This window comes from Herpailurus yagouaroundi, unplaced genomic scaffold, assembly GCF_014898765.1.
Source record: "Herpailurus yagouaroundi ecotype Mexico unplaced genomic scaffold, PumYag 159, whole genome shotgun sequence".
Classification (NCBI taxonomy): Eukaryota; Metazoa; Chordata; class Mammalia; order Carnivora; family Felidae; genus Herpailurus; species Herpailurus yagouaroundi.
The window spans coordinates 17,585,655-17,599,682 of NW_024412400.1; the positions used below are offsets into that span (position 1 = coordinate 17,585,655).

General features: G+C 44.7%; 1 protein-coding gene across 5 annotated transcripts in view; it reads right to left on the reverse strand.

The window, feature by feature from the left end:
* The window catches only part of RARB (retinoic acid receptor beta), a 771,689-nt gene extending 764,291 nt beyond the window's left edge, over positions 1-7,398 (reverse strand). For all 5 annotated transcript variants that reach the window (XR_005792006.1, XM_040480046.1, XM_040480044.1 and 2 more), the window contains exon 1: positions 7,355-7,398. The gene's annotated coding sequence lies outside the window, so the exon portion shown is untranslated. The remainder of the gene's footprint in view (positions 1-7,354) is intronic.
* Between the last annotated feature and the right edge of the window lie 6,630 nt (positions 7,399-14,028).

The following is a 14,028-nucleotide window of genomic DNA, read 5'->3' on the forward strand; positions in this document are numbered from 1 at the left end:
TGGAATTCAAACTAAGTTCTGTGATGAACTTTGTTAGAGCACAGGATTCGTTTGGGAATCCCTTGGAAGACATTCGGCACCACTAATTTCAACTGCCTCAGTTTACAGGAGAGGAGGCTCCATTTGCTCATTCCTTGATCAAGGTTCATTTCATCTACATGATGACATCTTATTTGTCCTCTGCTCAAACCCAGGGTTTCATTCTCACTAAAGACTATGACATGTTTACCCCCAAATTAAAAAGCACATTCATTGACTCGAGGAAGACAAAGAGCAGGGAGCCACTTAGATCTCTTAAGTCTCTTCCAAAGCCTATCGTGCTTATGTCATCCCACCCTAAAAATCCCACTAGCTTTTAAACTCTCCCACTAACCACACTGGAAAGCAGACTGTGATGAGTTGCCTTTACCATGCTTTCCTATGAAGTATCTAACCTTAAGATTTATCCGACTGACTTGTACAAGTTGAGCCCACAGGACCAATGAATGCCATGCCCCTCACACATCATTTCTTTGTGGTGTGCCTATATTTAAGCAGATACTACAGCTTTGGGGCATTCCAGCAGCTCACTGGAATATATTCACAGATATAGAACCTGAGTATTGCTGAGGAAGCTCCTCTTCTGCAGGATAGAGCATGCAACGCAGCTCAGGAGATCTGAGTTTTCACTCCCATACTTTTAATCCTGCAACTTTTGCTTCAGTAATTTAACCTTCTTTAATGTTTCCTCACCTACAACATGGGCCTGCAGAGCGTGAGGAATAAATAAAACAACATGTATCGGGCATAGAGGCCGGCACATAGCAAGTACTCAGTAAATAGTTAAGCCATTTTTCTAGTCGCCATCATCATTGTGAAGGTGGCCATGCATTTTCCAAAATGGCACCTGGGTTCAGGAAGCACGCATACTACCTTTCTATCACCTGGTAATAAAGACTAGTTGCTGGAAAAAGGTCACTCCAGAGCATAGGAGCATGGATCCACAAAGTAATTTACCAATCCCTTTCTTTTATCTCTTACATGTTTATTTGTTGACAGAGGGAAAACAGGCAAGAGTTTCAAATACCTTAAGATATCTTACTTATTGTTGAGATACGTTTGAAGTGATAGACGCAAAGACCAAGTACAAAAGGTAGGGGTTATGTGGTAATTTAAATCCTGTAATGGTGATAACAGAAGAGACGAAAGCTAATGTAGATCTCTCTATTTTGTTTGGCTTGCTTATATAAGAAAAATGAAGGGTGACTGGGTCTGACTCTTGATTTCGGCTCAGGCCATGATCTCATGGTTCATGGGATTGAGCCCTGCATCGTGCTCAAGGGGGCTAGGAGGAGGAGGACAGGGGAAGGGAAAGAAGGAAATAACAGTGGAAAAGAATCAGAAAGGAAGAGACCAAAAAGAAAACAAAAGATAAACTAAAAGGCTGAGACTACAGCCCGGGGTAATTCAAAGGTTAAAGCCAGGATCGGCGTGTAAAACTAGGAGAGAATACAAAGTGCACTTACAACTGAACTAATTCTTGAATTTCTGTCCCTCTTTTGTAAAGGGAAATGTCTTTGTCTGTGGAAAATTAAAACTTAGACTTCTCTGGATCTTTGAGTTCCAGTGACATCACTGAGTGATCACTTGAGTCTTGTTTACATGGTAACGTGGATGTCACCGCCACCCCTTTCAAGTAAAATATTGTAAGGCCAGAGGGAGTGAACACAAAGAGAAGTGCACTCCAGGACGCCCATTTTGCTAAGAACACCGGCCCTCCGGCTGGAACAACAAAGACTTCTGGAGTCGACTGACAATCCACCTCATCTCATCCAGTTCTGCCTTCACTTTCTACTGTTGGTCAAAAAATCTGTACCTCAACGTGCACATGCCGTATACTCAATCTCATCATTCTGTTTCCAGACGGACTCTTTGACTAAATGTACTCTGTTGGCCCAAACAAACAAACACACCTCAACCAACCATTAAAGATGACAAATGCTTAAGCCTACTTTCTCTAGTGCAGAACCTCACCTGCATCGTTTACCTAAAATGAAAGGCAGGAATAGCATTCCGAATTTGGCAAAAAGTGGATGACCTAAAATTCCATAATTTGTTGTTTATGTGTAGAAGTCAACCAGGCATATTTCCTTCCCCATAAAGGACATCCTTCTTATCAGGTGTCCCATCACTTAGTATAAAATTGGCGGGATACCTTGCAAAGCAGATGCCTTTCTTTATGGACACGATAGCGATCAATTGTGTAAAATGTATTTCGTACAGAATGTAAAATGAAGCAAGTCAGTTTAGCTTCAAAGAGTGATACTAATACTTTACACACAAACCCATCACATCTGGACAAAAATAAAAGCTGAGAGGTGAGGGGCGCCTGGGTGGCTCAGTCGGTTAAGCGTCCGACTTCGGTTCGGGTCATGATCTCACAGTGTGTGAGTTCGAGCCCCACGTCGGGCTCTGTGCTGACAGCTCAGAGCCTGAAGCCTGCTTGGATTCTGCGTCTCCCTCTCTCTTTCTGCCCCTTCCCCACTCACGCTCTGTCTCTCTTTCTCTCTCTCTCTCTCTCTCTCTCTCTCTCAAAAAGAAATAAACATTAAAAAATTAAAAAAAAATTAAAAAAAAAGCTGAGAGGTGATATTGACCTGAACTCTGGAGGTTGAAATGGAAAAGGACAGAGGCATGTAGATACAAGTAGGAGTAATAGTAACACATATCTATCAGCAGGCATGGCCAGAGCACTGAGTCAGAACAGATACAGACTATAAGCCATGGAAACTGGCAGGCTTATCTCTGTGTGTCAGTAAATACCCACCCAGAACACAAAGTACATGATGAAGAATTGAGAAATATGTTGGTGGTAAAGGGGCAAAACTCCTGAAATGCAGAATGGGGTGTATGGTGATGCCATTTCCCCAAATGAGAAAGACTGAAGGGAAAATAAATTGAGTTTGTTGTGGCAGGAGTAATATAGATTCTAATTTCTAATGTAAGAAGCTGTAGATGCTTGGGAAACAACTAAATGGAGAAGTTACGTATAGAGTTGAATAGATGTTTCTGGAGCTCAGAGGCCGGGAATGAACTAGAGAGATCACTGAGCCAGCACATTAAGTATGATTTAGGGCCATGAGAATGGAAGAAATTACTTAAAGGCCTGGGGGACTAAGAAGAGGGCCCAGGATAGACTCCCAAAGTTGGAAAGATCCAACCTTCATTTAGGGATGGACTAATAACAAGGGAGTTGGCTGAGAACTAATAAAAGCCTAATGAGGAAAACTGGAGATATGGTGTCACAGAAACCACACCAGACTCAGTGAGGCCAACAAAAAGGGAACTCATGCAGGAAAAGAGACCAGTCAACTCTATCAAATTCTCCAAGAAGCTGAGGAAAAATGCAGCTCACTGGATCGGACCACACAGGGGTTACTGCTGATCTCAACAGAAGTTGTTTCCAGTGGAAGCAGAAGCCACCTTGGAGTTGGATGCATAGTAAAAAGGGGACAGAAAGTGAAAACAGCTTACACGGCCAAGCCTCACCAGAAATTTGACAAGGAATGGAGTAAAGAAATGGAGTGAGGGATGTCTGAAGTATGGAAGAGGTTAAAATACGTTGGCATGTAATCTACACAACTCTGTGATCTAGAGAGGTATTATTTCCCTCACTTACCAGATAACAGTAAGGCTCAGAGAGGTTTAAGAACTTGATCAAGGCCTCACAGCGAGTAAGAAGCCGGGCTGAAAGTTGAACCCAGTCTATCTGATTCCGAAGCACTGGCATAGACGGCCACTTACTACATTTTATTACACGTATTTATCCAATAACCGCCTCCCTCACTTTCTAAGTGCAGGAACTGATTCTAACTCGTCCTTGAATCCCCAGCATCTACCTCTTTGACACACCTTTCCAGCACCTACTTTGGAAGTGACTTTTGACTGTCAGAAAGAAAAGGCATATATACCCAAATAAAATGCAACTAAAATGGCTGTTAATAACAGGTATTTAGTAAATGCGTCGCAAAAATGAACGAATGAACCAAAAGTCAGATTTCAGCCATTGACACAGAACTTCTCTACAGAACAAGGATTTAAAGAACAAGAGATAAATATAGAGGAATTGGGGAGCCCCTGAAATATTTGTAATACAAAAGTGGTAACAGAGGAGTAGTGACTTTCTGAAAGGGTGAATATAATTATTAGACCGGTATTCAAAATGTATTTGTTCACACAGTTGCATTTACTAAGTTTGTAACCAGCAAAACTGTAAGAACTTGCCCTAATCTTACACAGTCACCAGTCTCCACCGTAATGAACAGCTTGCTTGCCACTTACACTGTTTTTCCCTCAGTGGTGAAAACACATACGAGATCCTTATTCCCACATGGAATCCATTATCAGACAATACTGATTTCATTGTGCTCTTGAAACCAATGTATGTGTAGCATGGAAAGGGAAAGGTGCATTCAGTCATTGTGATATTCTGTGTCCCACACAAGAATAAATGGATTTTTTTTAAAAACATTCACGTGATTGACTGATTCCTCCCAATCGCTACATGTTTCACTCAGATGTTTTGCTGGCATGTTACTTCAGAGCTTTTTAACACAGCTATTAATTGTTCTCTTTATCATATGAGTGAGGCACTTTTAGCAACGATCCTAAAGTTAAAATAACCCACAACAGCTTGAAAACGTGTGAACTCTGATGTTTATTTGCCTTAATATGTTAATAACTTAGGTTTCTTCTGAAATAATTTTGTTTTGAGCTTCCTCCAATACATTCTTTCCTTCTCAATTTTAGAAAATTTACCCTTTGAAAGTCTGAATGGAAAAAAAAAAAAAGCTTTTCAGGTTAACAAAATTATTTCATGATGTAAGGTACAGTACTTTGGTTTGTTTAAGATTAGCTAGGAAAGAAGTTAAAGATCTGCCCATCAACTAATTACATATATATTGTTAAAAACTACTTGAAGCAAGTTAAATAAAATAAGGATGCCTAAAGTGGGTTGAATTTGCATTCTGATTATTTCCAGATGACTCCTAAACCCACAAAGTTTTTTTCCTATCCTTTTCTTGCTTAATGTAAGCATTACCAACTAGTTTTAGCCCCCCACCCCCCATATCTATAAGCATCAAGTATTTTTTTCCTAAAAAGGATATACTATACAATTTAGCTATTCATTTATGCAAATGATGGTAAACAGAATTATAAAGACAGATAATAAACAGCAAATGAGGTTATTTTGTTTCACGCTTTATGTTGTCAGAGTTCTGAGCATGGTTTAGTGTTTTCTATTCATGACTTTATATTACCAAATTACTCCCTGATGGTGTCTCAGATGTGCTTTTGTCTGCAAATGAGAAGGAATAAAATACCAGGACATTAACGTTAAATTACAATCGTTAATGGCGTAAATACGAAAATAATTACTGCATCATACCATCAATTGTTATGTGTTCATTACGGAAGTTCTTGTAAAGCCTTCATTTTCTTGTTACAATTATTTTTTCCTTTATTTTTGTCTGGCTATTTTATAGCCCTGACAGTACTTTAGCAACATTCAGCAGTTACACAAGCCATTTAATCCTGCTCAAAGCTTCATTTAAACTTCATTTTAGTTGCATTTTATTTGTGTATATATGCCTTTTACTTCTTTCTGACAGTCAAAAGGTACTTGCAAAGTAGGCGCTGGAAAGACGTGTCAAGGAGGTTAGCTAAAACCAGCAATCAACTTCAGCGAAGATTTCAGACTTACTTAATAACACCGCTCACTACAATACCTTTATTGATCGAACCAAATGCGCCCCCATTCCTTAAATTTTAGTTTCAGTGCCCCCCACCAACATGTCTTTTTAAAATTAAATTATAATTTTACAGCCAATCGGGCAAGAAGCTTTTCAATCTCTGCTCTCCTTCTTCCTCCCGTTCTGTCTCTTCTCTTGTGCTCTTTCTCGCCCTCCTCCTGATCAAAACTCATCCTTCCGCTCCCAGTGTTTTCTCTCCAGCCGGCAGGAAGGGGATGCCCTCCACACACACACACACACACACACACACACACACACACACACACCCCCAGTCGCCTCGCCCTCCGAGGGTCGCCCAAGTGCACCCTTTTGTCTGCTCCACTCCGCAACCGTCGCTTAGCCTCTCTCCTGCCAGCCTTGGGCGAAGAGTGACAGAAAAACTCACACCGCTGTAGCGAGCTGGAGCGGGAAGAGGGAGGGCCGGAGGCTCCGCGGGCGGTCCAGCATCCCCACCGCTGCGCGCACACGCGCGCGCGCGCGCACACGCACACACACACACACACACACACACACACACACACACACACACACACTGAGAAGTCTTCTGTCACCTGTTCGCTTTCAAAGCCAGCTCTGGAGCTAAGTGAAACTTATCCCCCTCCCCTCCCACCTCCGCCACCTCCACCCTCACCTCCGGGAGTTCGGGTATACGAAGGCATCCTGTGGCACAGTTTTTTTCCAAAATATTTGAAAGGGGGAAAAGTGCACAGTAGGAACACTGCAATTACGTATATCCCTGGTACAGCCCTCTTCCTCTCTTTTTTTCGCCCACCTTCTCTGCAATCACACCCGGCCTTTCCCCGCTAACGCGCGCACACAAGCACCCCATCTCTGCTGACAGTCCAGGCTTGGAACCTCAGCCTCCAGGGTTCTGTCCGTGTCCCTCTGCCCGGCACCAGGCCCGGGCACTCTCTCCAACTCCTGCCATGTGCAGCCCAGCGCTACCGGCTCCTTAGCCCCAGCCCAGGCTCCAAACTTTTTCTCGCCCTTTCTCCAGCCCCAAATCACGCGCATCCCAGAGGCTGGACGCCCTAGCCGGTATCCCAGAACACAGGGGAGTGGGGCGAGTATCGCTGCCCCCGTGGGCTCCAGGTCTCACGGTGCCTAGCCCTACTGTGTACAGGACGGCGCTGGACCCGGCAGGGATGCAAAGGGAGCTTGGGCGGATCCGGCTGGCAGGTGCAACTTGCCAGCGACTCCCGGGTTCACGCCCTAGGGGACCGCGGGTTTGGCCTGATGAGAACAAAGCTGGAGTCCGGGGAGACTGTCAGCCGGGAGGCGCTAAGACAATAGCAATAAAGGGAACTTGGAAGAGAACCGCTGCGCAAAGTTGTCTCCGAGTCCGGATGTCCTGGGATGGCCGCAGGCTCCCGCTGCATACCCCCAAACCCCTAGCCCCGGGCCCCGCCGCAGAACACGCAAAACCCTGGCTCAGCAGCGGTCCTTGGATGCTATGCAAATACCCTGGGAGCCCAGACGCAGCTTGGGGCGCGGGGGACGCTCCGGGACTTGGACAGCAGCTGCCGGCAGGAAGACCCGCCAGCGCGCTCTCCTGGCTTTACCTTTCCGCGGGCTGCCTTGGAGTCCGCGGCGCGCCGCCCGCTGGCTGTGCCCTCAGCCCCTGCCGCCGCCGCCGCCGCCGCGGAGAGCAGGCAGCGGGAGCCGGCTCGCTGCGCCCCGCCCCCGAGCGCCAGGCACCGCCCCCGAGCACCAGGCCCCGCCCCTCCACGCTGGCCGGCACCCTCGCGGAGCCACGCGGGCCCCGGGTACTGCTGGCCCGCGAGCCGTGGCAAGCGGCGGCTGCCCCTGCTTCCGCCTTTGCTGCAGTCGCCGCCGCCGTTGCTGCTGCACCGCATAGACTAGGAAGCCCCGAAATGTCAAGGGGTACCCCCCCAACGAACCAGATAATTGAAGTGACCTCTAGAACACCGGGAGCATGGTCCATGCAGGAGCAGAGTCAGCATCACCAGAAAGCTTGCTAGAAATGCAAATTTATGGGCCCCATCCCAGATGAACGGAATCAGAATCTCTAGGGAGAAGACCTAACGATGAGTATTTTAACAAGCTCCTGGGATGATTCCAAGCACATTAAAGTTGGAGAAGCACTACTCTTTTGCTCAGAGAGCTAAGGGCTTGATCAGATGCAGTCCTAAGATCCAGGAGCCCACCCGAACGAAGGTTTAACTTGGCAGCATTTGCAAAGCCCGAGAGAACGCTGTCTGCGCCCTGGATGTCATTCATCTTGCTTTATTGACTGCGAAGTCTTTAGAGATAAACAGAGGGGGGAACACATTTACTTCTGATCTGACAGCTCTAATGAGCTCAAGGAAGAATTATGTAAACATTATTAAGTGTAATAAACACGTGTCGGCATCAGACAATCTTCTCTGAAGAGAGTTGGCAAAAGCCGGCATGAGCCAACGTTTTATTCATAATGTCTTTTTAACTTTATGTTGCCTGTGTAATAAGCCTTTGGCTTTGCTGTTGCCCAGATGGAAAATCATTACCCCAGTAATGGATGAGCCAGTTCAAAAGGAGAGCCACCGGGATGCGGAGCACTTTCATTCATAAATGCTACTCATCAGAGACAGGGGGAACCATCTCCTGACAATGTAGCCATTTTAACCACCGCACTGTTGTCCCAGCTTTCTCTCAACTTCCTGAGGCATCACTTGGCTCACACTCTAAAAGCCAAGTAAAACGTTAGCTATTTTTTTTTTTTTATTATTTATTTTTTGGGACAGAGAGAGACAGAGCATGAACGGGGTAGGGGCAGAGAGAGAGGGAGACACAGAATCGGAAACAGGCTCCAGGCTCTGAGCCATCAGCCCAGAGCCCGACGCGGGGCTCGAACTCACGGACCGCGAGATCGTGACCTGGCTGAAGTCGGACGCTTAACCGACTGCGCCACCCAGGCGCCCCAAGTTAGCTATTTTTTTAAAAAATTTTTAATGTTTATTTTTGACAGAGAGAGACAGAGCATGAGGGGAGAGGGGCAGAGAGAGAAAGGGAGACACAGAATCCGAAGCAGGATCCAGGCTCTGAGCTGTCAGCACAGAGCCTGACGCGGGGCTCGAACTCGTGAACCACGAGATCATGACCTGAGCCAAAGTCGGACGCTCAACTGACCGAGCCACCCAGGCGCCCCCAAAAGTTAGCCATTTAGTCACCTTACCATTTTATTTGTCATGAGCTCCCCCACCCTTTTTATTCTACTTTTCAGAACTTCACACCTTAGTAAATATTGGAGACACGGATGATGGCTTGTCAGAAGGAGGACATGAGGGGACCGCCTTGGTTTCCACTGCTAGCTCTAGAAATTGATTCTGGCTTTGAACTGTTATTTTGGGTAGATTTGGAAACTGGAAGTTTGGGTCTTCAGGGAAGCCTGGTCAGTGGTATCCAGAACAGGCAGACCTTCAGGAAACCTCCTTTCCATCCCTTTTATTTTCCTTTTTCATCAAAAATGGCAGGGGTGCCTGGGTGGCTCAGTTGGTTGGGTATCCGACTTCGGTTCAGGTCATGATCTCATGATTCATGGGTTTGAGCTCCACATCTGGCTCTGTGCTGACGGCTCAGAGCTTGGAGCCTGTTTTGGCTTCTATGACTCCCTCTCTCTCTGCCCCTCCCCTGCTCACACTCTGTCTGTCTCTCTCAGAAATAAACATTTATATATACATATATATATATATATATATATACACACATATATGTATATATATATAATGGCAACCTGCTTCAGCACTAATAACATTACCATTTTAAGTAATGAAAAGGGAGCATCATTATCAGGAGATCCAGTCCATCAAAAATCCAGAACTTCTCCCCCCTTCAATACCATTAGTGTTGCGAGAGAAAGATCTAGAAATCTGGCATCACAGGGCTTATTCTAGATGGGGTATGGAATAGGAAGGGAAAATAAAGACCAAAGAAGAAGAAGAAGAATGAACAAAGGAAGGACAGGAAGGGAGGAAGAACGAAAGGAAGGGAGAAAAAAAGGAAGGTCAGGAGGAAGGACCAATAATTGCTACTCAGGCCTTAGAAGTTAATCAAAAAGAAAATTGAAAGGAGATGGCAGGGTAAAAGAGGAGGTGTGTTGAGTCAGGGCTCTGCAGAGCGACAGAAGCAATAAGAGACAGAGGTAGAGACAGAGACAGAGTTGAGATAGAGAAAGAGATAGAGTTATTTTAACTGGCTCATGTGATTGTGGAGGCTGAGAAGCCCCACCGTCTCCTGCCCCAAGCTGGACACCCAGTGGTATAATTTGAAGGCCTGAGAACTAGGGAGATGATAGTGTACATTCCAGCCAGAGTCTAAAGGCCTGAGAAACAATGGGGGCAAGAGAAGACTGCAGTTAAACAGAGAGAGGCCAGGGGCGCCTGGGTGGCGCCGTCGGTGGAGCGTCCGACTTCAGCCAGGTCACGATCTCGCGGTCCGGGAGTTCGAGCCCCGCGTCGGGCTCTGGGCTGGTGGCTCGGAGCCTGGAGCCTGTTTCCGATTCTGTGTCTCCCTCTCTCTCTGCCCCTCCCCCATTCATGCTCTGTCTCTCTCTGTCCCCAAAATAAATAAACGTTGAAAAAAAAAAATTTTAAAAAAAATAAACAGAGAGAGGCCAAATCCTCTATTTGTCCACCTTTTTGTTCTATTCAGGCTCTTATGGGATTGGAGGATTCCCACTCATCCTGGGGAGGGCCATCTGCTTTTCACGGTCCATCCATTCAAATGCTGGTCTCTTCCAGAAACGCCTTCACAGACACATCCAGAAGCAATATTTAATCATAAATCTGGGCACCAAGTGATCCAGTCAACTTGCCACGTAAAATTAACTATCATGGGGCAAGGAGAGCTCCACTCTTCCCCAGCCATTTGTCAAGGGTAGGGTTGTTAGGTCAGTTTCCAAGGAGCAGGCCCTGAGTGAGGATTTGTGCGCAAGTGATTCATGAAGAAAGTACTCCCAGGGAAAACCACGAAGAGAATTGGGGGTGAGAGGGACTGGGAAGAGGGGAAAGCCAAACAAGGGTCTCGAAGTCCCATAGTGAGTAGGCCTTGGACTCATTCTGCAGGGAAGGTCTGGAGTTTTAGCTTCTAATGTGTCTCAAGCTGAGCCAAGAGAGCTGGGCATTCATATTCCTTTGCAGGACAGTTTATTGGTTAACAACCTCCCAGGGGAAATAAACTCCTTGGCACTTAAGTAGGCTCCAGCAGCTCGAGGGTAGTCCTTTAAAGAAAAGTCAGTGTTGCTAATGAAAGCAATGGGACTCAGAAATATGGGGGAGGTGGGATGTCACACAGAAATACTAAAAAGGATTTTAGATGATCTGAACTGAGCACTGACTCTGTCTGTTTCAATATGTGTCTTCCGATATGTACCCAGCTCATGTACCAACGCATGAACTGAGTGGCTGAAACCCTACCCATGAGGGGTCAACACTGGAAAAGCAGCAAGTAGCTATGGGACATCCCAGGGGTGAGGGGCATTGAGGAATCTTGGACAGGCTTGAGTCATGTCAGGGAGCTGAGTTATAGGTCCCCATAACATGGTCACCTGTGAGAGCCAGCATTTGGTCACCTGGCCTGGAAATGTATAAATGCCAGCAGAGAAGCTGTGACAACACACACAAAAGCAGTTATATTGTTTTTAAGTTCGTTTACTTATTTCTCAGAAGGGCGTGGGGAGGGAGAGAGAGAGAGCAAGCGAGCACAGGCACGAGAGGGGCAGAGAGAGAGAGAGAGAGAGAGAGAGAGAGAGAGAGAGCCTGATTCAGGTGAGTCCTAGGTGCTTCTCTGAGAAGAGAAGTAAGCACAGGCCATGCTCTCTCCCAATTAAAGCTCCTCAGCTCAAAGACTGGCTTGTGATCAGGGAGAGAGGTCTGAATGGGAGATGCAATGAAAATTTAAACTCGATGGATTTTAAACAGGTGAAAGTAACTGAAAGTACCCCAGAAGTTAGGGAATCTACCCAAAGTTCTTGTTAAGAGATCTCGCACCTGGTAAAGAAGAGAGATTTGACTTGGGCATTTGGGACCAGTGGTTTGAGAAAAATATAATAGTTTCGTGTTTATACTTCAGTTTGTACAATAAATTGGTTATAGTTGGAATTATTTACTTCTCCTGGCTGCCACCTGTGATGTGTCCTCAAGTAACTCCCTCCACCTTAGGTGGGCCTCCACACCAGTGTTTACTGGGATGGCTGTGGCCTGGCAAGGCTTATCCACTGCCTGAGGACATGTCCTGCCCAATTATCACATCCTCTGAAATGGTGGAAATATTAGCAAGGCAAGGCACAAAGGAAAAGCTATAATTACAAGTGGTTAAACACCCTGGGTAAGTCTAATTATTTTACGTTTCTTTAAAAAAAAAAAAAACTGGTTTAGAAATTTGCATAGGATAGTTTCCACTTCTTACTTTTCATCCGTAATTTCCTTTAGAATATCTACATAAATACTTTTTTATTTTGCTTAGAACGGTTGGCTTTAGTTATATGCACATGGGCTCAACTCTTGGGGAAATTGTTACAACCATCAGTTGGAAATTGATTCGGATGCTAATCTGAAGCTGGGAGGACTTCCGGTTTTGCAGACATTGTCATTTTGCCACCTTGCAGATGGCATGATCCCACTGTTGGTTTTCACAAGTATTTGGAATGCTCTGCATAGTCCAGCTGGACAATCCCACTCAAGTTTTCTCTTTTCCTTCTTCCTGTTTGAGTTCCCTCACCTGCCTTCTAGCTGATTCTGTTCCCAGGCCTCACTTGCTCTATTTCCCACGTGGACCATGACTCTAAGAAACATTCTATGCCAAAACCAAGTGTGATAGATATGATTCATTAAACACAAGTATACATCATTATCAGGTTTGGGTAGAAAATAGACAGCGTAATGAATGGTCTACAGTTTGAGATTCAAGAAAGTATAGTCGTTTCATGGAGGGTTTCCAGGGGTAGCATCAATTATGAAAGTAAAAGTGATTTGTTGTGTTACAAAAATGCCATAAAGATAGGCTGTTTTCCACTTCCTTTAAAATCCTCCACTAACCCTTAGAGGTATATGATTTGCAGATCATATATCTAATAAAGAGTTTTATATACAGAAGATATAAATGACACAACTCCATGGAAAAAAAAAAGACAAATAACTAAATTTTAAAGTTGGCAAGAGGTTTGAGTAGACATTTTTCCAAAGAATATATGCAAATGTCCAATAAGCACGTGTAAAGATGCTCAACATCATTAGTCATCGCGGAAATCCAAATCAAAACCACGCTGAGATACCACTTTGCATCTACTTGGAAGGGTATAAGAAGAATGATAATACTTTTTAAAAATATGGACAATAGTAAGCACTGGTGAGGATGTTGAGAAACCAAAACCTTCACACATTGCTGGTGAAGATATAAGACGGTATGGCCATTGTGGAAAACAGCTTGGAAGTTCCTCAAAATACTAAGTACTGAGTTATCCAAATGACCCAGCAATTCCTATCTTAGATATATACCCAAGAAAACAGGAAACATGCTCACAAAAATGTGTACATGAATGTTATGAAAGCATTATTCATAATAGCCAAGAAGTGGAAACAAATACCATAAAGTGAGGAATGGTAAACAAATGTATTTCCATACAATAGACCAATATTCAGATAAAGAAAGGAATAAAGTACTGATGCAGCCTGTAACATGAAAGAACTTTCAAAACATTATACTAAGTTAAGAAAGGAGACACACAGGGATCATACTGTAAGGTTCAATTTATATGAGAACGGCCCCAAATAGCAAACCCAACGAGACGGAAAGTAAATTAGCGTTTTCCAGGGGCTGGTGGCAGCAGGGAATGAATAGTGAGTACTTGTTAATAGATTCAAAGTCTCTTTTTCTTCCTTCTTTTGTTTTGCTTTGGTTTTTAAATAGGCTATTTTTTAGAGTCATTTTAGGTTCACAGCAAAACTGGGCAAAAGGTACAGATTGTCCATATACCTCTTGCCTTCACAGATGTATGGCCTTGTCCATTATGCAAATCCCACACTAAAGTGATATGCTTGTTACAGTTGATGAACCCACATTGATACCTTATTATCACCCAAAGTCCGTATTTTTTACATTGGGGTTCTCTCTAGCTGTTGTACGTTCTATGGGTTTGGCAAATGTAGGGTGACATGTGTCCATCATTAGAGTATCATACAGGGTTGTTCCACTGCTCTAAATATCTTTCATGCTCCTTTCTACCTCTCTAACCCCTGGC